Here is a 23,277-nt window from a genome sequence, read left to right as displayed (position 1 = left end):
CCCTAGGTCTCTAGTTTTCATAAATGCACAGGTTTGGTAGGTTTCCCTAGGTGGCAGCTGAGCTAGAGGCCAAAATCCAAGGGTAGTCACTTTGCAAGAACACCTCTGTTTTCTTTGAGAAAATGTGATGTGTCCACTTTGAGTTTTGGGGCATTTCATGTCGCGAGCACTAGGGCTACCCACACAAATGAGATTCCATTTTTATCGGGAGACTTGGGGGATCGCTGGGTGGAAGGAAATTGGTGGCTCCTCTCTGATTCCAGAACATTCTGTCACAGAAATGTGAGGAAAAAATGTTTTTTTAGCCACATTTTGCGGTTTACATAGGATTGTGGGTAACAGAACCTGGTGAGAGCCCCACAAGATACCCCATCTTGGATTCCCCTAGGTCTCTAGTTTTCAAAAATGCACAGGTGTGGTAGGTTTCCCTAGGCGGCGGCTGAGCTAGAATCCAAAATCCACAGGTAGGTACTTTGCAAAAAACACCTCTGTTTTCTTTGAGAACATGTGATGTGTCCACTTTGTGTTTTGGGGCATTTCCTGTCATGGGCACTATTCCTAACCACACAAGTGAGGTACAATTTTTATCGGGAGAGTTGGGGGAACGCTGAGTAGAAGGAAATATGTGGCTCCTCTCAGGTTCCAGAACTTTTTGTCACCGAACTGTGAGGAAAAAGTGTTTTTTTTCACCACATTTTGAGGTTTGCAAAGCATTCTGGGTAACAGAACCAAGTGAGAGCCCCACAAGTCATCCCATCTTGGATTCCCCTAGCTATCTAGTTTTCAAAAATGCACAGGTGTGGTAGGTTTCCCTAGGTGGCGGCTGAGCTAGAGGCCAAAATCCACAGGTAGGCACTTTGCAAAAAAACACCTCTGTTTTCTTTGAGAAAATGTGATGTGTCCACTTTGTGTTTTGGGGCATTTCATGTCGGGGGCACTAGGCCTACCCACACAAGTGAGGTTCCATTTTTATCAGGAGACTTGGGGGAACGCTGGGTGGAAGGAAATTGGTGGCTCCTCTCAGATTACAGAACTTTCTGTCTCTGAAATGTGAGTAAAAAATGTTTTTTTAGCCAAATTTTGAGGTTTGCAAAGGATTCTGGGTAACAGAACCTGGTGAGAGCCCCACAAGTCACCCGATCTTGGATTCCCCTAGGTCTCTAGTTTTCATAAATGCACAGGATTGCTGGGTTTCCCTAGGTGGCGGCTGAGTTAGAGGCCAAAATCCACAGGTAGGCACACTGCAAGAAAAACCTCTGTTTTCTTTGAGAAAATGTGATGTGCTCACTTTATGTTTTGGGGTATTTCCTGTCACGGCACTAGGCCTAACCAAACAAGTGCGGTACCATTTTTATCGGGAGACTTGGGGGAACGCTGGGTGGAAGGAAATGTGTGGCTCCTCTGAGATTCCAGAACTTTCTGTCAATGAAATGTGAGGAAAAAATTGATTTTTTAGCCACATTTTGAGGTTTGCCTAGGATTCTGGGTAACATAACCTGGTGAGAGTCCCACAAGTCACCCCATATTGGATTCCCCTAGGTATCTAGTTTTCAAAACTGCACAGTTTTGGTAGATTTCCTAGGTGGGTGGCTGAGCTTCAAGCCAAAATCCACAGGTAGGCACTTTGCAAAAAACATCTCTGTTTTCTTTGTGAAAATGTGATGTGTCCACTTTGTGTTTTGGGGCATTTCCTGTTGCGGGCACTAGGCCTACCCACACAAGTGATGTTCCATTTTTATCAGGAGACTTGGGGGAACACTGGGTGGAAGGAAATTGGTGGCTCCTCTCAGATTACAGAACTTTCTGTCTCTGAAATGTGAGTAAAAAATGTTTTTTTTAGCCAAATTTTGAGGGTTGCAAAGGATTCTGGGTAACAGAACCTGGTAAGAGCCTCACAAGTCACCCGATCTTGGATTCCCCTAGGTCTCTAGTTTTACGAAATGCACAGGATTGCTAGATTTCCCTAGGTGGCGGCTGAGTTAGAGGCCAAAATCCACAGGTAGGCACACTGCAAAAAACACCTCTGTTTTCTTTGAGAAAATGTGATGTGCTCACTTTGTGTTTTGGAGTATTTCCTGTCACGGCACAAGGCCTAACCAAACAAATGCAGTACCATTTTTATCGGGAGATTTGGGTAAACGCTGGGTGGAAGGAAATTTGTGGCTCCTCTGAGATTCCAGAACTTTCTGTCAACGAAATGTGAGGAAAAAATGTTTTTTTTAGCCACATTTTGAGGTATGCATAGGATTTTAGGTAACATAACCTGGTGAGAGTCCCACAAGTCACCCCATCTTGGATTCCCCTAGGTCTCTAGTTTTAAAAAATGCACAGCTTTGGTAAGTTTCCCTAGGTGGCGGCTGAGCTAGAGGCCAAAATTCACAGGTAGGCACTTTGCAAAAAACACCTCTGTTTTCTTTGAGAAAATGTGATGTGTCCACTTTGTGTTTTGGGGCATTTCCTGTCGCGGGCACTAGACCTACCCACACAAGTGAGGTTCCATTTTTATCAGGAGACTTGGGGGAACGCTGGGTGGAAGGAAATTGGTGGCTTCTCTCAGATTACAGAACTTTCTGTCTCTGAAATGTGAGTAAAAAATGTTTTTTTAGCCAAATTTTGAGGTTTGCAAAGGATTCTGGGTAACAGAACCTGGTGAGAGCCCCACAAGTCACCCGATCTTGGATTCCCATAGGTCTCTAGTTTTCATAAATGCACAGGATTGCTGGGTTTCCCTAGGTGGCGGCTGAGTTAGAGGCCAAAATCCACAGGTAGGCACTTTGCAAAAAACACCTCTGTTTTCTTTGAGAAAATGTCATGTGTCCACTTTTTGTTTTGGGGAATTTCCTGTCGTGGGCACTAGGCGTAGCCACACACGTGAGGTACCATTTTTATCGGGAGACTTGGGGGAAAGCCGGTGGAAGGAAATTGGTGACTCCTCTCAGATTCCAGAACTTTCTGTCACCGAAATGTGAGGAAAACGTGTTTCTAAGCCACATTTTGAGGTTTGCAAAGAATTCTGGGTAACAGAACCTGGTGAGAGCCCCACAAGCCACCCCATCTGGGATTCCCCTAGGTCTCTAGTTTTCAAAAATGCACAGATTTGGTCGGTTTCCCTAGTTGGCGGCCGAGCTAGAGGCCATAGTCTACATGTGGGCACTTTGCAAAAAACACCTCTGTTATCTTTGAGAAAATGTGATGTGTCCACTTTGTGGTTTGGGGCAGTTCCTATCGCAGGCACTAGGACTACCACCCAAGTGAGGTACCATTTCTATCGGAAGACTTGGGGGAACGCTGGGTGGAAGGAAATTTGTGGCTCCTCTCAGATTCCAGAACATTCTGCCACCGAAATGTGAGGAAAAAGTGTTTTTTTAGCCACATTTTGAGGTTTGCAAAGCATTTTGGGTAACAGAACCTGGTGAGAGCCCCACAAGTCACCCCACATTGGATTCCCCTAGGTCTCTAGTTTTCAAAAATGAATAGGTGTGGTAGGTTTCCCTAGGTGGCGGCTGAGCTAGATGCCAAAATCCACAGGTAGGCACTTTGCAAAAACACCTCAGTTTTCTTTGAGAAAAAGTGATGTGTCCACTTTGTGTTTTGGGGCATTTCCTGTCGCAGGCACTAGGCCTACCCACCCAAGTGAGGTACCATTTTTATCGGAAGACTTGGGGGAAAATAGAATAGCAAAACAAGTGTTATTGCCATTTGTCTTTCTCTACATTTTATCCTTCCAAAAATAAGACAGTGTATAAAAAAAGTCTATTTGAGAAATGCCCTGTAACTCACATGCTAGTATGGGCACCCCAGAATTCAGAGATGTGCAAATAACCACTGCTCCTCAACACCTTATCTTGTGCCCATTTTGGAAATACAAAGGTATTCTTGATACCTCTTTTTAATTCTTTATATTTCAGCAAATGAATCGCTGTATACCCGATATAGAATGAAAACCCACTGCAAGGTGCAGCTCATTTATTTGCTCTGGGTACCTAGGGTTCTTGATGAACCTACAAGCCCTATATATCCCTGAATCCATAAGAGTCTAAGAGACATAACAGTATATTGCTTTAAAAAATTTGACATTGCAGGAAAAAGTTACAGAGTAAAACATAGATAAAAATGGCTGTTTTTTTACCTCTATTTCATTATTTTTTTATTTCAGTTGTTATTTTCTGTAGGTAACCCTTGTAGGATCTACACAAATTACCCATTTCTGAATTCAGAATTTTGTCCACTTTTCAGAAATGTTTAGTTTCCTGGGATCCAGCATTGGTTTCACACCCATTCCTGTCACTGACTGGAAGGAGGCTGAAAGCACAAAAAATTGTAAAAATGGGGTATGTCCCAGTAAAATGCCAAAATTGTGTTGAAGAATAGGGTTTTCTGATTCAAGTCTTTTCCTGAAAGCTGGGAAGCTGATGATTTTAGCACTGCAAACCCTTTGTTGATGTCAATTTCAGGGAAAAAACCACAAGCCTTCTTCTGCAGCCCTTTTTTCCATAAAAAAAAAAAAAATGTTTACTGTATTTTGGCTAATTTCTTGGTCTCCTTCACGGGAACCCACAAAGTTTTGGTTCCTCTAGAATCCCTAGGGTGTTGGGAAAAAAGGACACAAACTTGGCGTGGGTAGCTTATGTGTAAAAAACGTTATGAGGGCCTAAGCACGCCCTGCCCCAAATAGCCAAAAAAATGCCTGGCACCTGAGGGGGAAAAGGCCTGGCAGTAAAGGGGTTAATATAAAAATATGAAGTAACAAACTATATTTTTATGTATTTCAAATTTTTAAGATTGATGCAAATAATTTTTAAATAGTCATTTGTTTGTTTAATAAGTATTAATGTGCATTTTATTACAATTTAAAAACAGTAATAAAATATTTGAAAACAATTTATATTTTATATTTTTAACATTTGTTATCATTAAATAAAATGCAACTATATTTTTAGATAGGTTAATCAAATAATTTAATTTATTTTATAAATTTCCCAAAAGGTTTAATTTTAAGTCCCTATCTCCATTATTTTCTCCTCTGGAAGGGTGTTGGAGTACCCATGCATGGTCATGGGTAGTGCTGGACTTACTCAAGCCTTATGCCGGGGAACATTTATGACTGTTTTAGAGCCATTTTGCTGTTGTAACTAGAGAAATACAAATTGTGAACAGCTATTGGCTTACTCTTTTATTAGTGAATGCATGTCCTTCCCAACTCCCTGACCCTCCCTTAACAACTCCCAAGTCCTCCCTTCGCCCCTCCATATAGTAGTAATTATTCCTCATTTCCTCTGTTTCTCTCATATTTATTACTAAAACATATGCTTATGTGTATGGAAACTCTGCAGTCAGGTTAGGGATCTCAGCATAGAAAAAGGTAAGAGAGGTATAGGTGGAATCTCAGCACATCGGTTTGTGAATAGCATTTTGTTGTACATTAATAGTATTATTGTAGTACTACTAATCACACTACAAAATACAGTTTGTGAGTAGGCCCTATACCTAGAAAAAATTGTATTTGTGAAATTATTACACAAGGTTATAGAAATATAGATGAACATTAAATTACTTTGGCGAACATTTATATTCACCTCTGACCATAATAACATAGGTAATGGATAATCAGAAAGAAATTGCAAAATCTGGGCACTTGTCAATTATACCACATGCAACAACCTACACATTGGTTACATGTTTCATTTTAATCATTTTGAGACTCTGACAGAAGTAGAATAGATTTTCTAATGATTGGAATATACTGCAGGAAAAACACTGGGTATACAAAAAGTTTGTATTTGTATGTATTAAGTTGTGTAGTAATAGTTTTTTTTGTGTTGTTTTACTTGAACCTATTACTTTATTTTCTTTTCGTTTTATCACATGTTTTCTTACTGCTTGTTTGTGGGATCACTATCACTTTATTCTGCTGTTGAAGAACATTGGGTAAAATGTTAATATATAAATTAATGCAGACTATATTGAGCCCTGTGATTCTGCATCAACTAAGGAAAGCATTCCAATATGTGGATAATACTCCATCAAATTTAAATAAAGACAATCATTTTTAAAATAATTAACTTAGATTGTGTGATCTTCAAATATTAGATGTCAAACTTGAATCGCTAGGACTTGTGCAACAAATAGTCAAATCCACTTTAAACATCGGCTGTTCTTCACTGTGGGTGATGGCATTTCGGCTGATTACATGAGCACTTCTGGCTTTTTTACAGATTTTTTTTTTTTCTTAGGTCTTACCTACAGACAAAGATGTATTGTCTACAATATAATATAAGTGGTGAGCTTTAGGTTAGCCCCTTCATCATGATTGAATAACTTATATTTTTTTGTGTCCTCATTGGCCTTATACGCTTCCAGGCTGACCTCCAAGATTTTTCTCTAGTAGTGTGGTGTGGCCCTGGGAAGATCAAGGATTCTCAGCTAGGGGAGCCAGGGATACTGACTAACAGGTGTCATCCCACCATCATAACACCTTAATCCTATGTGGCTGGAATCATTGGACTTTCACTAAACTATCCTGACCCAAATTTCCGCTTACAACCAAGTTAGTTGTATGCCCTGCTTTCCCCTACAAACCACCTTATCAGCAGAGTCCACCGTTTCTCAACCTTTTTGTATGGGTTTGGTTTAGATCCAATCTTACAAACGTAAGTGATTGCATTAAAAAATTCAGTCTTTGAGGGGGCTCTGGAGATGTCCATTGTTTGTAAATTTCCCTTCTACCCAGTAATACCAGGTAGAACAACAGGTTTCTACTATAGCCATGGGGATACCCTGATTAGGAAACCACCCAAAAAAGATTAATTGGCTTACATTGAGCTGCGAGTAGAAGACCGCTTTTATCACCTTACCAACCTCTCCCCAAAATTCCTGAATATTGGGACAGAGCACAAGATTGTCTGCTTACAATAAACTAAATTTTCTACACCACTTGTTCTCGGCTTTCCATAGTTTTGCCGATTTCTCTGGAGACCAGTAAATCCTGTAAAGGGAAAAAATGTGATTTCTTCTTAGGTGCACAGGCTTTACCACTTGCTACAGAATATGCCAGGATACTTGCCATAAACGGATAACACCTACATTTGGCGTGATTGAATTAATGATTAGTGATCAGGCAATGCAGAAAGAATTGTCCACTTCAACAAACACCTTTGTGTGAAAATTAAAACTAAGTTGAACTAAGTTTCACGGTTCACTTATCCACACGGTTCTGTGAATCATAAGATGCAAAAAATGGTTGCCCAGAGAAGAGTTGGTTTCTCTGTGATACACTAACCTTTGAACACATAAGTGTCTATCAAAGGGAAGCAATGTTAAACTGCTTCCTCCTCCTCCTCAAACATTCTGTGAAGATCTGCTTTACAAGTAGATCCTTCCTCTAGGTGGAACTGGGAAAAAGATAGAGACACAGCTCACACAAGTTGATGCCCCTTGTGATCTGATCAAGAGCTCATTAAGGTGGTGATTTGTCCCTAATGTCCATAGAGAAACAATATCATTGTTAACAACCTATTACTGGCAGTGGCATGGGTACATATGATCACTGTCACTGCACCCTGACTTGTGAGAAGGAATGAGTGATAAGCAGACAGGTTGTATGGCTAGCTTGACAGCTTCAGGATTAAGCATGCTTATGATAATGAATGATCCAATATATTTTTGGTTTAGTTTCTCTGGGCATGTAACTGTAAATATTTTACATAAGACTAGTAAAAAATGAGATGCAAATTTAGACCTTCAATCTATGATCAGTACACTAGGACTGCCATGTAACCATGCACTCACTTGTGCCAGAATTCCTGCAGTGAGTAAAATGTATAGAGAGAGAACATGTCCTGTTTGGGTGAGATGTTCTACTAGTGTGAGTATTGTGGAAGACCTATGCCTATGTGGCATTTCTATAATAAAATATATTGATATGATATGCCTTGCCATCAGTGCTAATTGGGTCACCAGCAGAAGTCCAAATGCTTTCATATGACTAGTCTTCCTTTGAACACAAATAGACCATGAATAGCCACATGGGTTTCCAAGGTGGCCCACCAAAAATGACATCTCACCTCTTCTGTTGGTTTTTTGACATAATGCAACTTCATTACTTTTTATTTTTATTTTAATCTGCACACTTTAATACTGGTTCATGCCCACTGAGAGTGTGCTGACTCCTAAAAACATGCTAAATAGGTATACACCTAATTAATATATTTAAGTTATTTATAAGTCCCTAGTATATAGTAAACAAATGTACACAGTGCCTTTAAGTTAAATGGCATCAGTGAACTGAGGCACATATTTTGCCACCACTAAAATAACAATGAAAGCACAAATGCAGGACAGCCACCAGTAAATCTTCAGGTTTAAATTGCAAAGTTGACATGTCAATATTAACCATTTTTGACAGGCCTAAACACAACTGTTAAATACTAAGGGGTCACCACTAAGCAAACGTCAAGGGCCCATAAGGGCCCATAAGTCAGGGTGTATGATATTTAAAAGTAGGTCATGTAAAGATGTAATATTAAACACATCCTTACAGTGGCGAGACCCTAAAAACAGATTCACTGTAGCAGGGTTAGCACTGGTATTCCTTATTTTAAAGTTAATAAAATGATCTCCACCTAGTAACTAGATAAAAAGTTGATTCTTGGACTTGGTAAATAATATTAAAATCCAATTAATTGGCAACGTTGGATTTACAACAATTACTTCACAACATGCAGTTTTAAAAAGGTAACTTTGGCCTTCATTAAGCCTCTAGAAGCCCGTTTTCCTGAGCTAAGTGTCACCAAAGGACTGAACTGCTCCTCAATTATGTGTGAATTGGTTTCCACAGCTGAGACAAAGGCATTGAGTGTTCCAGAGATATTGGCCTTCCTTTGACAAGATGGACATCTCGGCTGTGCCATGGAACATAATTTACTTGTCACCAAAGGATTGAACTGCTCCTCGATTAGGTGTGAATTGGTTTCCACAGCTGTGACAAAGGCCTTGAGTGTTCCAGAGATGTTGACCTTCCTTTGACAAGATGGACATCGCAGCTGTGCCATGGAACGTAATTAACTTGAAATGATGCGTACCCTGTCCCTTGCAGATGTATCTGCCATCCTTTTGACATCCTAGCCAGCCAGCCACCACCCTTAGTGGGTGAGGTACTGCTGTCAGAACTGGTTTTGAGTGATTACAGGGGAGGGTTTGCTCGTTTACATGCTCACACCTTTAGGGTGGGCACAAGACCTCTGCACAATGCAAGAAAAGTTATACCATGATGGTTCTAGGCAGAAAATGAATGACACTGTGTGATTATTTACAGTAGGGAACACAGGAACAGATACACATATTTGCAGTGTTATTATTGGGAACCTTTTGCCTGTTGGCCACGGAGGAGATGGAGTCACCCATTCCCACAGGTTAGTGGACCTATGGAGGAAAGAAGAAGCAATGCACCTTCTGTTGAGATGTGTGAGGAGAATCCTAAGGGCTGGACCTGCTATCACTTATAGCCATGACGAAGAAGCGTACACCAAGGATCAATTAGCAGATATCCTGATAAGCTGCAGAGACACAGAAGCTGTAAGATGCCACCTTCCTGATGAATCCCAGCTGACTAGTTCCAACTGGACGCACATTGGATCCTGTTGGCAACTTCTATGGAGTATGTAATGACCCTCAAGTGCTAAACATGTTAGCTTGGAACCCATGGCTTTCTCCGACCTAAACCTTAAACATAAGATTTAGAAACTTATTGGGACAAAGAAGAGAGGAGTAAGACAAAAGACGACAGTCTAATAAAGCCTTTCACTCAAGCATGAGATCAGAGCCAAGGTTGTACATTGATTCTGTAAGCAAACTCCTAAATTCTGGTAACCTCTCTACACATTCTGTACAATATATCTGGGTTGGTTTCAGTTGGCAGAAGTTGAGTGGTCTGGGATAGAATTTGTGGAGTTTTGATCAGTGGAATTCTGCGGAGTTACTAAATAACTTCACAAGATTCCACAGAACTTTGTGAACAGGCAGAAAAATACTATGCCCAATTGGAACTCAGGGAGTTTTGCTCTGTGGAATTCTGAGAGTTTCCAAAAAATGTACCGAAATTCTGCAGGACTCCATGAACTGGTGGAAAGACACTCATTTGGCTCTTTGTGCTGTTTTTTTTTTTTTAAGGCAATAGTGCATTTCATACTTAAAACCAATGCGAACAGCACCATGGGGTGTTCATGGGTGTGTCCATTTTGTTTTACATAGTTTATGCTGTTCTGTTCATGCTGAAGGGCCTATTGCTTAATCTGTGTAATTCCTCCCCATTTGATTCCTTACTGCCAAGTGAAGATAGTTGTTGAAAATAATTTTTTGGGAAGGGCAAGGCAAGGGAGTAAAGAAGGTCTTAGTGCCTGATTTAGACTTTGGTGGATGGCATACTCTGTGATGAACTTGCCAAATAAAGTATGCATCCATTCTCATTCCCTTACCTGTACTGCAATGCATTGTTTTTTTCTAGGGTCTAATTACAGCAGACATGATAACCACATTGCACGTGAAGTGTGTGACATAGTGCCTCCGATAATATTGCACAACAAAAATACTATTAATGGTGCCACATAAATGCCTTACTCATTATTGAGACATATTTATTTATTTTTACACACAAAGCATCTCATTAGTTTTTAATACGAAAACCTTTAAACAAACAAAAAAAAAAACACTTACTTTTATTCTGATGGTATTCCGGCCTCATTCCATGCAGTCAGTGCTATTTATATGAGATGCATGTGTGAGGAAAACTAGGCCCTGTGACTAATCACAATAACAATTCAAATGGCCCTAGGGGACCAGCAATATTCTGCTACAGTGCCATTATATAAACAAGACTTTGCAATGTACGTTAAAATTTCTACTCCTGCTTGTCCATCATCACAGCACGAGATAACTGCCTAACTGTGACTCCAGTGGCTGGAGGTCATTCAGGCCGAATATCGCCGGCTGGTGGCTTTGGAGGATAAGGATGCGGAGGCATGTGCCACTGCCCCCAGTACCTCTGACCAACTTGCTCCACCTATATCCCAGCCACACCATCACCAGTGCTGCCAGCAGCTGGGATACACCACTGCTGTCAACCAGCAGCAAACAACCCCCTCCTCATCATCCACAAGCTGCCTCCTCCATCTCATCCTATGGGTGCTGGTGCTGCTTCTCCAAGAGGTTGCACACCTTCATGTCTGTCCAGATAACCCCTAAAGCCCTTTTTCAATATACTTTCTTTGGTGGAAGAGACTTCTCTTGTGGCTGGAGACCGGGGAATTGTGAAGTTTAGTTGGGGTGAGGACATTGGACTTACTTTGGGGTGAAATTTATTTCTTTGGGGAGAGGAGTGGGCCTGTTGTGGGTGGAGAGGGTGAGTTTTATTTGTAAAAAAATAAATGGGTAGTTTGTTTCCTCACATGATGACAAACTGTCTTTTGTCTTTGCACTCCCTTTAGTGCAGCCTGTTTTTTGTATTGACAAAAAGATGCCCTCCTCATAAGCACATACTGTACATTGCCTTTTCCCTCTATACTTTCCCTAGCTGATTCTGAAGTCCATTGCCATATAAATATTTGATAGGTTACTTACCTTACTTCTACCCAAACAATACCCTGCTACCAGAGTGGGAAAAACACACACAGACTAGGTATGTCTCATTGCTTGAGAATGTTAACTTCTGCCACTTTTGCAACACCCAGTAACTATTCAAAGTATATACCAGTTAGTTAAACCCCTTTCCAACTACTCTCTGTAACTTTATTGACCACTAGGGGATATGCATGTGCCTATTGCAGAAAACATACATAGAAAACTCTTAATCTTCAGTATAAGTTAGTAACTAAACTCACTTTACTTCTTAGTTCTCTTATCTGAATAGATGAAGCAATGGCTGCTATCTCTCTCAATCTTTCAAAACCTTATTGCAGGGTGTCCGAAGATGTCTTCTTAAAGGGGGTGGTAGTAGAGGTGGTAGTAGCAGCAGGCTAGTGAGATAGGTCCTTCTCCCATCTGGGTGAACTCCAACTGTAGGATTATCTATCACAGGCAACAATATTGAAACAAACACAAAACGAGTGGGTTATTTATAAAAAAACTCAACAAACACTAAAACCAGGCTACCATCAAATACCTGATAGTAATATAAAAACTATCAATAGTAACTTCTGAGCAATGGGGAGTTATTATTTGATTCATTTGTTAAAACAAAAATGAAGTTTAAAAATTCTATATTCAGGATGAGTGCATTTGGGAGAATGTTAAGTATTTAAGCAAAACAAGACCTGAATGATTATGTTGCCAAAATATGTTATCTAGGTATCCCTTGTATTCATGGGTGGGTCAGTGTGGCTGGTGTGGGCTACATCAGAGGTAAGAGAAGATCCCACAGTGAATTAGTGTTGCTTTCATCACATCCAGTCCGCTAATTGTGTGATCAATTTATGGTGTAAATTCATAAGTCACACCACAATATATCACTCAGTCTGGTGAAGAGTGTTAGGGTTTTGATGAAGAGATGGGAACAGGTTGTTGTAGACAGGTGTGACAAAGACAGACACTACATAACAACACTATTCATCAGGTTGATGATCAGCACATCATCTTCATCAAATCCATTGTGGAAGAAATGAAGGTATGAATGTTCATCTAAATGCATCGAAACAGTACCTCAGCCCCAGAGGCCTAAGTCATCATATATCAACATGTTATGACATCTAGGTTTGAAAAATACAAATTATGGAGGACTGAACCCACACAGTTCTAAAACTTATCATTGTTAAAAGAAAAATGTTACTCTATATCAAAGACATCTCCATTCTTCCTGTCTTGGGTGCTTGGCTGAACTGGTCTGGTAAGTTAAGCAGAAGTGTTATGGATCATTCACCTTTGATGTAGGTGAAGAGAAGGCCTTTGGATCGTAAAACAGTCACAACATTGTAGAGTCAATGAGAAAGACAGAAGTTAAGCTTTCTAAGTGGACCGAGAGAAAGAGCATAGACTGCTGTAATCATTCATGATGACTCATGTGTGATTAAATGAGAAGTGAGGGCAATTTCAAATTCAATCCCCGACAAGTAGCTACATGTAACTGCCTTGTCAGTATCTCAACTGTAATAACAATTAGCCCAGTGTGTCCATCATGTGATGATGTGACATCACATGTCTGTCTACAGCTACAGTCCCACCAACCACAACTACATAACAGAGTAGTATGAAATTTTAACCAACACACTACTCAGCATTTCCAAAACCAACACACCTCTCTCCAGTACACAGAGCTCTGTAGGCCTCTTAGAGTCATCATCATGTTGGTTTTCTATTTTGAGTGGATAACGTCCTTCTTCTGGCTGTTGAGGTAGTCCTGCACGAGTCCTGACTCAGAGTAATGAATCAGTTGGACTCCCAACCTAAATGAGATAGAGATAGTCCTGTAGTGCACTGCTGTTGATAAACAAGAAGAGCAAAAGAGTTTGAGCATTTTGTGTAGATTTATATTTGTTAACTGACCTGAATGGTCTCGTCTCTGAATAGCCAGAAAAAAGTAAAGCTAGGAGTGGACCATGCAAGGAAATCCAGCAAACTGTGAAAGGACTGATAACCTTCAGGAAAAATCACACATCAGCCTTCAAACATTACAAATCATTGAAATCAAATGTAGAAATTAGTTAAACACCCTCACTGGCTTCCACCAGATGAATCATCATCCCTCATAGACATTCAATAATGTATCACACATTGGTGGAATAGTTATGTATTCCAAACACGTTGGCACACAATTGTTGTATTGTATCTCCTCTTTTCCCAAAGAAGCAACACAGTGGAAATGCTGTAAATGAATGAATTTTACTGGGATAGTCCTGCTAGGGAATGAAAAAAAGAAGGATCGGAATGGGATGGAGGCAGGCTTTGTCTCCAATGTCCTTGAAGGGAATGAGAGAGATTTTTCACTGCATACTGGTCCAACTCCAATCTAGCCATACATGTGACGAAATAGTGGGGTTGCAAGAATCAGACACAAAATATATAATGTTCCTCATGTTATAGCCATCTTTTTGGGCAAAGCATCTTGATGATAATCAAAGGGTTTTATGGTGGTCTACTTAGGGAAGTACAGTTCATCCTTGATCTAAGGTGGGTTCATCCAAAAGTTGGGCAGCTAAAGGACTTGATTCTGACTAATAACGCTTACCCTCCTCCTTTGGTGTTTCAGTCACAATGTAATTGTGTGGTATGATGTGTTGGTTTATTTAAATCATGGTCCTTCTCTCCACGTTTTAAGGCGAGAGACTGATACTTCTGACTGTGACAACTCCACTAGCTGAACTAAATACATGCTCAACAGACACACTGGCTACTGGACAAGCCATATACTTTATTGCCAGCCTTCTGAGCTCTGGCTATTGTCACATCTTCCCATACCAATCAACCAATGGATTTTGGTCCAAGTAGGCCTGTTTTTAGTCATCCAGGTTGTCTTGGACCATCCTCTGAATGGTCATTGGTGCTACCACTTTCTTGTCTTCTGCTGCCTTTGCCTCTGTTCTCAACTTAAGCAATTGCAGAGGTTGGGTCTTATTCTAATGTTGCTGGTGTTGTTGTTGCCGGTATTGTTGTTGCTGGTGTTGAGTGCTGTTAGACAACAGCACTGCCCTCTCTTGAGGTTGAAGGCTGGACACAAGAACTTCTGCCTTGGACTCTAACTTCTAGCCATTCATCTTCCAGTCCTCTTGCTTGCTAAACAATCCACAACTTGTTTAGGAAGCATCCACTTCTGAAAAAGGAATGAAAGTGGCCAGTATTTTTGTGTACCGTGGATCAAGTATTGTGGCCTTGATGTACTCTTTGGATGACATGAGGTCTCTTTGCAGCCTTGGATTAACAGCGCTCAACCAACTCATGTGCTTCTCTGTTGCCATTCTCACCGGGAGCATTCGCAACACCTTTTTTCACTGATCCAGTAGCAGATGCAGCAATAGGATAGCTTGGCTCATTGTACTTTCCTACTTGCTGACTTCCTTTGCAAAAACCTTAGAAGGAAGTAGCATATGTGTCTGGTATTTGAATAGGCTCCATTTGTCAATCTCATGATTTTTTCAGTTGCATCCCCTTCTATTTGAAGAACATAGGCCCTCATTACAACCCTGGCAGTCGGTGATAAAGTGGCACTAATACCGCCAACAGGCCGGCGGTAATTAGCACCAAATTATGACCATGGAGGAAACAGCTCAGACAGACAGCCACTTTAACACACCGACCACCGGCGGAATCGACAGACAATGTTCCGCCCACTTTATTAGGACATACCAATCTGCCACCTTTTCCTGGGTGGTACCAACAACATCAAAAGCTTAGCAGAAACACTGCACAGAAGGGAAACTTCTCACCTGTGGAGACTCTGGGAAGAACCACGCTGCCATGAGCCCGAGTTGCATGTCTTCCCCATGCTATTCTCCGTGCTTCTCCACTACGAACACCAATGACAGCGAAGACGACCACGGTGAGTACAGCCGCCTAGGATGCAGGGGCGGGGGAGGAAAAAGAGAGTGACACACACACGCAACCTCCAACACCATACACACAAGCAGATGCACTAACATAACATATTGACCCTGTACCCCTCAGGAATAATGCAAGGACAACTCCAATAGATTAAAGTGAGTATAGTAAGATAAATATTGTAGGACTATGTGCATCCAAATAAAAAAGTATATACATATGTACAAATCAAGGGACTGCCCAGTCCTCAAAGTTCATGGGCCACAGGGCCACATCACAAAGACCAAGGTCCCACCTCACTCCTGCAACAACACGGAGAGAACACTGCAGGGGCATCAGGTCAAAAATAGGCAGGCACCTCAGAGGGACAGAGAATGGGGGGCACCTCAGATGGAAGATGGTACAACGCCACTGATCCTGGAGGGGAAAACATGCCTATTGCGCTTTCCTGGGGAGTGCAAGGCCACAGTCTCTCGAGTGGATGACTTCTCCACTGACTCTGGAACGGGCAACATGGCCATTTCTCTGTCCTGGGGAGTGTAAGGCCACAGTATCTCAAGTGGATGACTTCTCCACTGGTTCTGGAGGGGGCATTGTGCCCAGTGAGCTTCATCCTGGGGAGGACTGGGTGAGTGGACGGCTTCAACACTGGTTCTGGAGGGGGCATTGTGCCCAGTGAGCTGCATCCTGGGGAGGATGGGGTGGGTGGATGGCTTTTCCACTGGTTCTGGAGGAGGCATTGTGCCCAGTGATGCAGATCTTGGGGAGTGCAAGGTCACAGTCTCTCAGCTGGGTGTCATACCCACAGGATTTTCAGTGGCCAGGCTGCCCCAATAGCCGATGGATGCAGGACTACACACTGTCCGCCAGGGGAGACAGCTGTTCAGTGGTGGCAGTGGTGATACCGCTGCTGGTGGTGGTGGGGGGAGGCTCCAGCCCATCCCCTGCAGCCTCGGATGACTTCCCACTGGGGCTGCTGCTGGTGGTGGCGGTGCTGGTGGTGGTGGGGGGAGGCTCCAGCCCACCCCCTGCAGCCTTGGACAGCTGCCCACTGGGGCTGCTGCTGATGGTGGTGGTGGCAGTGCTTGTGCTGGTGGTGTTGGCGGTGCTGCTGGTGGTGGTGAGGGGAGGCTCCAGCCCATCCTCTGCAGCCTTGGATGGCTGCCCACTGGGGCTGCTGCTGCTGGTGGTGGTGGCGGTGCTGCTGGTGGTGGTGGGTGGAGGCTCCAACCCATCCCCTGCAGCCTCAGATGGCTGCACCACCATGGTTAGTGGTGGGTGCTCGAATGAGTCCCAGTACCAGACCCCTTGTCCTTACTGCCTGCTGGTGCAGGCCCTTTGCCCTTCCTTCCTGCAGCTGGGGCTGGCTCCTTGCCCTTCCTTGAAGCACTTGTGGCAGGCACCCTTTCCATCTTGCTGGCTGGTGGCCGGGATCCTTTCCCACCTGGAGTTGCTAGGGACACTAATGTGCCCATGGACTGGGTGGCTGAGGTGCTTGCCTGGGTTTTGACCACCCTGGCCTGACGTGAGGGATGGGGGTAGGGGTAGGGAAGAGGTCAGTGTTGAAGAGGAAAAGCTTCTTAGGGACATTGGGGCGGGAAGAGGGAGAAGGTTTGGGAGTGAAGGAAGAGGGAGTCGTTGTAGGAGATGTCAGTCTGCTGTGTTTGGGGTGGCTGCTATTGTGAGGTGGACAGCTGTTGGGTGTCTGAGTGCTTGCATTTGTGTACTTTGGGAGGAGGGGGCACAGACACAGTGGGAGAGGACACAGGGGATGTGTGCATGGATGTGGGGGTGGTGACTGCTAGTGAGGGCTGTGTACTGATAGGTATGCTTGTAGTGTGGTTAGTTTTACGTATACTTTGCGCATTAGCTTCAGGCTTTAGGCCTTTGTGCACTTTGCCCTGAATGTATTTTATTCATTTGCTGACAGCTTAGAGCCTCTGTGCACTTTGCTCTAAATGCTTTTTATTAGGCTTCGTACTGTTATTTTTCAAATAGCCAGTTCTACGGTGTTGTTTTTTATTCATATCACACTGTTTTGCCTACTTCCGCACTGGAGTTCTTCATAACATATTCACTCTGTGCTTCAGTCAAGGATACAGTCTGGTACATTGCCGATAGACGTGGTAGGAGTTTAGATTTGGCATTCCTGCGTAGGGACATTTTGTGATCACGATGACATGTTAGTTATAAAATCACTTCCTTGTCCCAATACATGCAAGAGGGAGATTCCGACCAGAGACCCACAGCTAGACGCTGACTGCCTCGTTGCAGATGCTGAACCAGATCACAGGCCTTTGCTCAGGTATGAGGGCGTATGTCTCCCCGTTGATTCGGAAAGGCAAGCTAGAAGCTTAACATGCTGTGCTCTAAATAGAACAAGCAGAGGGAGAGTAGAAACTGTTAGGAAATATGATAGCTTTATTCTTATGTTTTACTCTCCTGGTGACTATATCAATCCTACTATGTTGTATTGTTCTGGTTATTGCGGCTCACGCCTTATTATCTAAAATACAGTCGTTTTATTAAAACATTATATAAAACTTATACTGTCTTTGTCATTTGTATATGAGATTATATTGTAAATGAGAGAGTTGGTTCGGATCTGAGTGACCACGACTTCCCTGAGAAGTTCCAAAGATGTCATGCGCTCGGCTGCCTAATCATTTCTTCCCCGTGGGAGAAATGAGGCACTGTTAGTTAGCCGGAGCAAAAAAACGGATTTAGGGTGACAGAGTTCCTTACACGTGGGTCAGACTCAGTCCCCCACACCGTTATCGATCCTGCTGCCTAGAAATCCAGTAGTCTCATTTAGGATAATGAGAGCCCACGCGACATGGCGCCGCCAACGATTGGTCTGGCTCTAATGTTTAGGTCCGACTGACTCTCTCGGTCTCATATATATTTTGACTCCTCGGTTCCGTACGCGGAGACGCCTGTGGGGCTGAGGGTTTCTGCCACCACGGGATAGGTACGTCCTATTGCTTAGTGGTTGGTTGTTCAAGCTTGAACTTTGAAAGGAAAAACCCCGATATTGGTGTGCCTTCTCTGACCTAGAGCTATTTTTTGCAAATGGCGAATCCTAATGTAGTGAATATAGCAATCAATATGCGTCACCCGCTCACAGGACATCTGATAGCACATGGACTAACAGTCCAGGGGGGTCCAGTCACTTTTGTGGTGGATGCCCATGCAGCCTATAGGACAGAACTTTTTTATTCTTGGGTCGCATTTCCAGCAGTTGATGGGGGTACAAATACTTTTCACGAATACACTGTTGCGAATGCCCCTGTACAATACAGGGCTTACGCTTATTTAGAGATACCTCTATCTTATCAAGAACACCATAATTGGATTGATGGCGCCCTCCCACATACAGTAGCACAAGTGAGGTTAGGTCCGTTGAGTAATGATGGTCCGACCTGGCCTTTATTGGCTACTTACACACCATATCCTGCGGTTGCAAATTTGGCAGTGGCTGAAGTGCGTCGTTTATATATAGACTTAGCTACAACATACAGAAGACTGGTTCAGTTTGTGATGCAGACATTAAATACTAATGCAGCGCGTGCTGCTCCGGCGCACCCACAAGCAGTGGTTCCGGGAATCAATCCGGCCACTGTATACTCAGTTATGGGCAAGGTACCGGCTAAACGTGAGGAGACTCCATTTTGGCTGGCGCAAAAAATTAATACGCTGGAAGCAGTATTTCCCCATACGGGACCTCAGGATAAACATAGAGGGGGTCATTACGACCTCGGCGGTCTTTTCAATAGACCGCCGAACGGAAGACCGCCAGTGCTGGCGGTCTTCCGCATGGGCCATTCTGACTGTTGGCAGCGCTCCGCCCGTTTCTGGATGAAGAGCCGCCATACTGGCGGCAGGCGGAGAAGTGGAGGTAGCTCCGCCTCCACCGCCACGCCAACAGAACACCGCCCAGCGAATCACGACCTGTGATTCGCTGTGGCGGTGTTCTGTTGGCGTGTCGGCGGAGATGCCCGTTCCCTCCCGGAGGATCACCAGGAACAGGTAAGGTGATTGTCCGCTAGGGAAGAGGGGTGGGGGGGTGTTGTGAGTTGTGTGCGTGCATGGGGTGTGCGTATGTGTATATTGAGGGGGCGTGTGAATGCGTGCATGAATGCGGGGGGTGTGTATGTGCATGAATGCGTGCATGAATGCGGGGGGGTGTGTATGTGCATGAATGCGTGCATGAATGCGGGGGGGTGTGTGTATGTGCATGAATGCGTGCCTATATGTGTGTATGTGTGTGTATATGTTGGGGATCGGGGTGGGGGACGGGGGTCCTGCAACCTTTTGGGGGTGGCAGGGGTGGTGGGGGGGTAGGGGAGGGAGTTGGGGTGGGGGTTGGGGGTGGGGGAGACCCCTATCAGTGCCAGGGAAGGGATTCCCTGGCACTGATAGTGCTTACCGCCATGGATTGCATGGCGGTCCCCAACCGCATGAAATCCATGGCGGTAAGCCGGGTTCAGGCGGGTTGGAATACCGCCGGCGGTATGTCACATCCGCCGGGCTGGAGACCCAGGTCTCCAGCCCGGCGGTCGTTACCGCCGTGGCAGTCGGAACGGTGAAGCGGCGGCTGGCCATGGCGGTAACCGCCATGGTCAGAATACATGAAAAAAGACCGCCAGCCTGTTGGCGGTCTTACCGCCGCTTCACCGCCGACCGCCAGGGTCAGAATGACCCCCAGAATTTTTACAATGTGTTTGCCGTATGGGATGGTTCCTCCGGTGGACCTTTGTAATACCTGGGGCACGGTGTTTGCCGCGCTCTACACTACAGCACACGGTACACCGACTTTAGCTAATTTACCGGAAGTGCTTAAACAAATTCAATATGAATATGGGGCTGCCCCTGCCTTAGATTTGGGCATGCAGTGAATGGGCAATTTTGCCGCAGTTTCTTCTATTATTTTGAGTAATCTCAAGGGAGAGGCAGTAGCACTAGCAGTGCGAATGCGTCTTCGGGATGTTCCGCAGACTGATCAAGAGCGGGAACTTCCGAGAATAATAGCTGAGACATATTCAAGTATTGGTCGCAATAGCCTAGGGGCTAGAATGCAGAAACCCCAATTGCAGGGTAAAAATAATAAAGATAATGCTAAGCAACAGCAACCTGAGGGTACAAAAAAGCACTGGGAAAAGAAACAGCAAACACCTAAAAAAGATGGGGGACAGTCTCCGCAACCGGAGACCCCGCAGAATAGGTATCATCTCAGAAATAGGGATAATTTGAAGACGCCTGATAGATATCAATATACAGATACACGCCAATCTCGTTCCTTTCAGGACTCCTCAGAGAAGAGAAGTGAGAGAGGTGGGCGGTCAGAGCGGAGGACGGAGTACGTGAAACCGAGACAGGATTCACAACGCTCAGGTTTTTGTTAAACAAGAAGAGAAACCGCTGCAACAAAAACAGCAATTTAAAAAGAAAAAAGTGGCAGCAGTCTCAGTTAGACATGCCGCTCAAGAAGAGAGTTCTCTTGACGAACAAGACATGGGCGTTAGCACTGTTAGACAGCGCGGCAGAGGTCACAATAGTTCGCCGGAGTCTTCTAGAGCATCTGGAGGAGAAAGCAACTGATGACTTCATACAAGTCGAAACGGCGGACATGCGTGTCTCTGATCCTGATAGAATATATCATGTGACTCTACGATTAGAAGAGGACATTGACCGCATTGTACACGCCATCTTTTGGGACCATGTGGTAAAATCATATGATGTTCTGTTGGCCGAACAGGATTGGCCACCTGACTTTGTTCGCGACTGTCCGGTTGGGGAGGATGTTATTGAACCTTCCTTCTCACCACTTGTTCCGAGAGAGCTAGCGGAGTCCTATGGTAAAACATGGGCTCTAGCACAGGCTCACGCCCTATATAGAAATAATGTGGGGTGGGATAGACAATCACCTTATCATGTAATTCCAATAAAGGGCACACCTCAGCCACAGCCGCAGTATCCTATTAAATTTGAGGCAAGGGCATCGGTTCGGAAAATTCTTACACAATTGGGGTACCAGGGTGTAATTGAGCCCTGTGTCTCGCCGATGAATAATCCCTTATTTCCGGTTGCTAAACCGGACCATTCATATAGGATAGTGGTGGATTACAGACACAGTCCATCATGCAGCTGGGTTGGACTCTTCAGACCTTGAAGGCGGGTCGCGTTCCATGGCAGCACATTCGTGCCAGAGAGATCTTTATCTCCTTTAATTTGACTCGTCAACAACAGTTGATGGCTAAAAAGGAAGCGACATATGTTATGTTGAATATTGAGAAATTGGAGAAACTGCCTTTCACGGTGGCTGAGATTCCGTCAGCTGAGTGGTTGATTCATGGGGTTATTAATTTGCCTCTTTCCGCTCTCCAATTTACTTCTTGTTTGAAGCACATTCCGGTGGGTAGATATGAACTATTGGGAGACAGTTACATACACGAGGTGTGGGAGCTTCCCTTTCAATACAGATGTGTTAATGGTTTGAGGGAGGTTTTTCTTAGCGGTAGCGAATGCGAAGCTTCTGTCAGCCATTCCATGGTTTGTAAACAGCTGTCCTTGCACGGAGCGTGTAACGCTTCGATTGCTAACTTACCTTGTTATCTGAAGGGTGTTCCAGTCCCAGTTATGAAAAACACTTTCCAGGTGCTTTCTAACGGCAGATACGTTGTTCTTAACAGCGAACGCTGCTGTGGCATGCGTGCCGGAATAGTTTACGTTGTCATTGTCAACAAGGCCGTTACGTGCTGCGGGAATGTGTTGTTTCCCCCCACTCAAATTAGGGAGGTAGCGGACATCTGGCCTCATATTGCTACTTCCAAGGTTGATTTCGACAAGTTGAGTAGGCTGAAAGCTTTATTGTTTCAAAAGCATGTGGCCCTTACATCTGCTAGCGAGACCTACGCACTTCAGGTGGCAAGGTCATCAGCGGAGATGCAGTCCCTTTTGAATACTAACTTTCCAAGTCACTTCGGTGAACTTGTGGTACGTATATTTAATGCATCCAGCACTGCTGGTATTGCTCATTTTTTCAAAGCCGTTGGTGTTGGTTTCGCTCACACCTTCTCTTCCATATTTGGTTTGATACCTTCGGCTGTACACTCTATTTTCGGAAGCATTTTTGGGGGTTTCCCGATTACTTTGGCTTTGTTGGCTGGAGTCTTGCTAATGTTGCTATTTTTTCGCAATGGCTGTCCCGCCACGACAAAATCCTATATTGCTGCTCCCGTCAGCGCAGCTGTGTCGTGAACGCATGATGCAGCATTTTGGAGCTACACTCCTGAGCCATTTGGAGTGTGACTGGTCTCTGTCATTCAGACCAGTTTTGGATTGTGTGCAACCCGTGTTTCGATGCCTTTGGTGCTCGTTTGAACATGCACTGGCTTTCTGTCTCTCACTGCAGCGCCCTCCAGTGGTCGATCCTGATCTGTTGATGTTCCCGATTAGGGCTCATTCCCAGACTTGGGCACTACGGTTGCGTTTGCTTCGTGAGGCGGTTTATGAGATTCCCTTCCTGGAGGAAGATGGTATTGTCTCTTTCATTGGCGCTGCACGGGGTGCCGCCCTGAATGGTTTTGGGGCTTTGGAACACACCTGCTCCATGGTACTTTGTGGCGTGGATCTTCCGATATTAACATATATCGAAGTGGAGGAGCTCCTACGTTCTATTGCTTCTGTCTGACAATTGGATTTCGGCAAAATTGACACTATATTGAATTTGGCTTTATCGTCACATGTTCCCTAAAT

This window comes from Pleurodeles waltl, chromosome 11 (genome assembly GCF_031143425.1).
Source record: "Pleurodeles waltl isolate 20211129_DDA chromosome 11, aPleWal1.hap1.20221129, whole genome shotgun sequence".
Classification (NCBI taxonomy): domain Eukaryota; kingdom Metazoa; phylum Chordata; class Amphibia; order Caudata; family Salamandridae; genus Pleurodeles; species Pleurodeles waltl.
The sequence above is the reverse complement of the archived record's forward strand: the minus strand, read 5'-3'. Positions refer to the sequence as shown.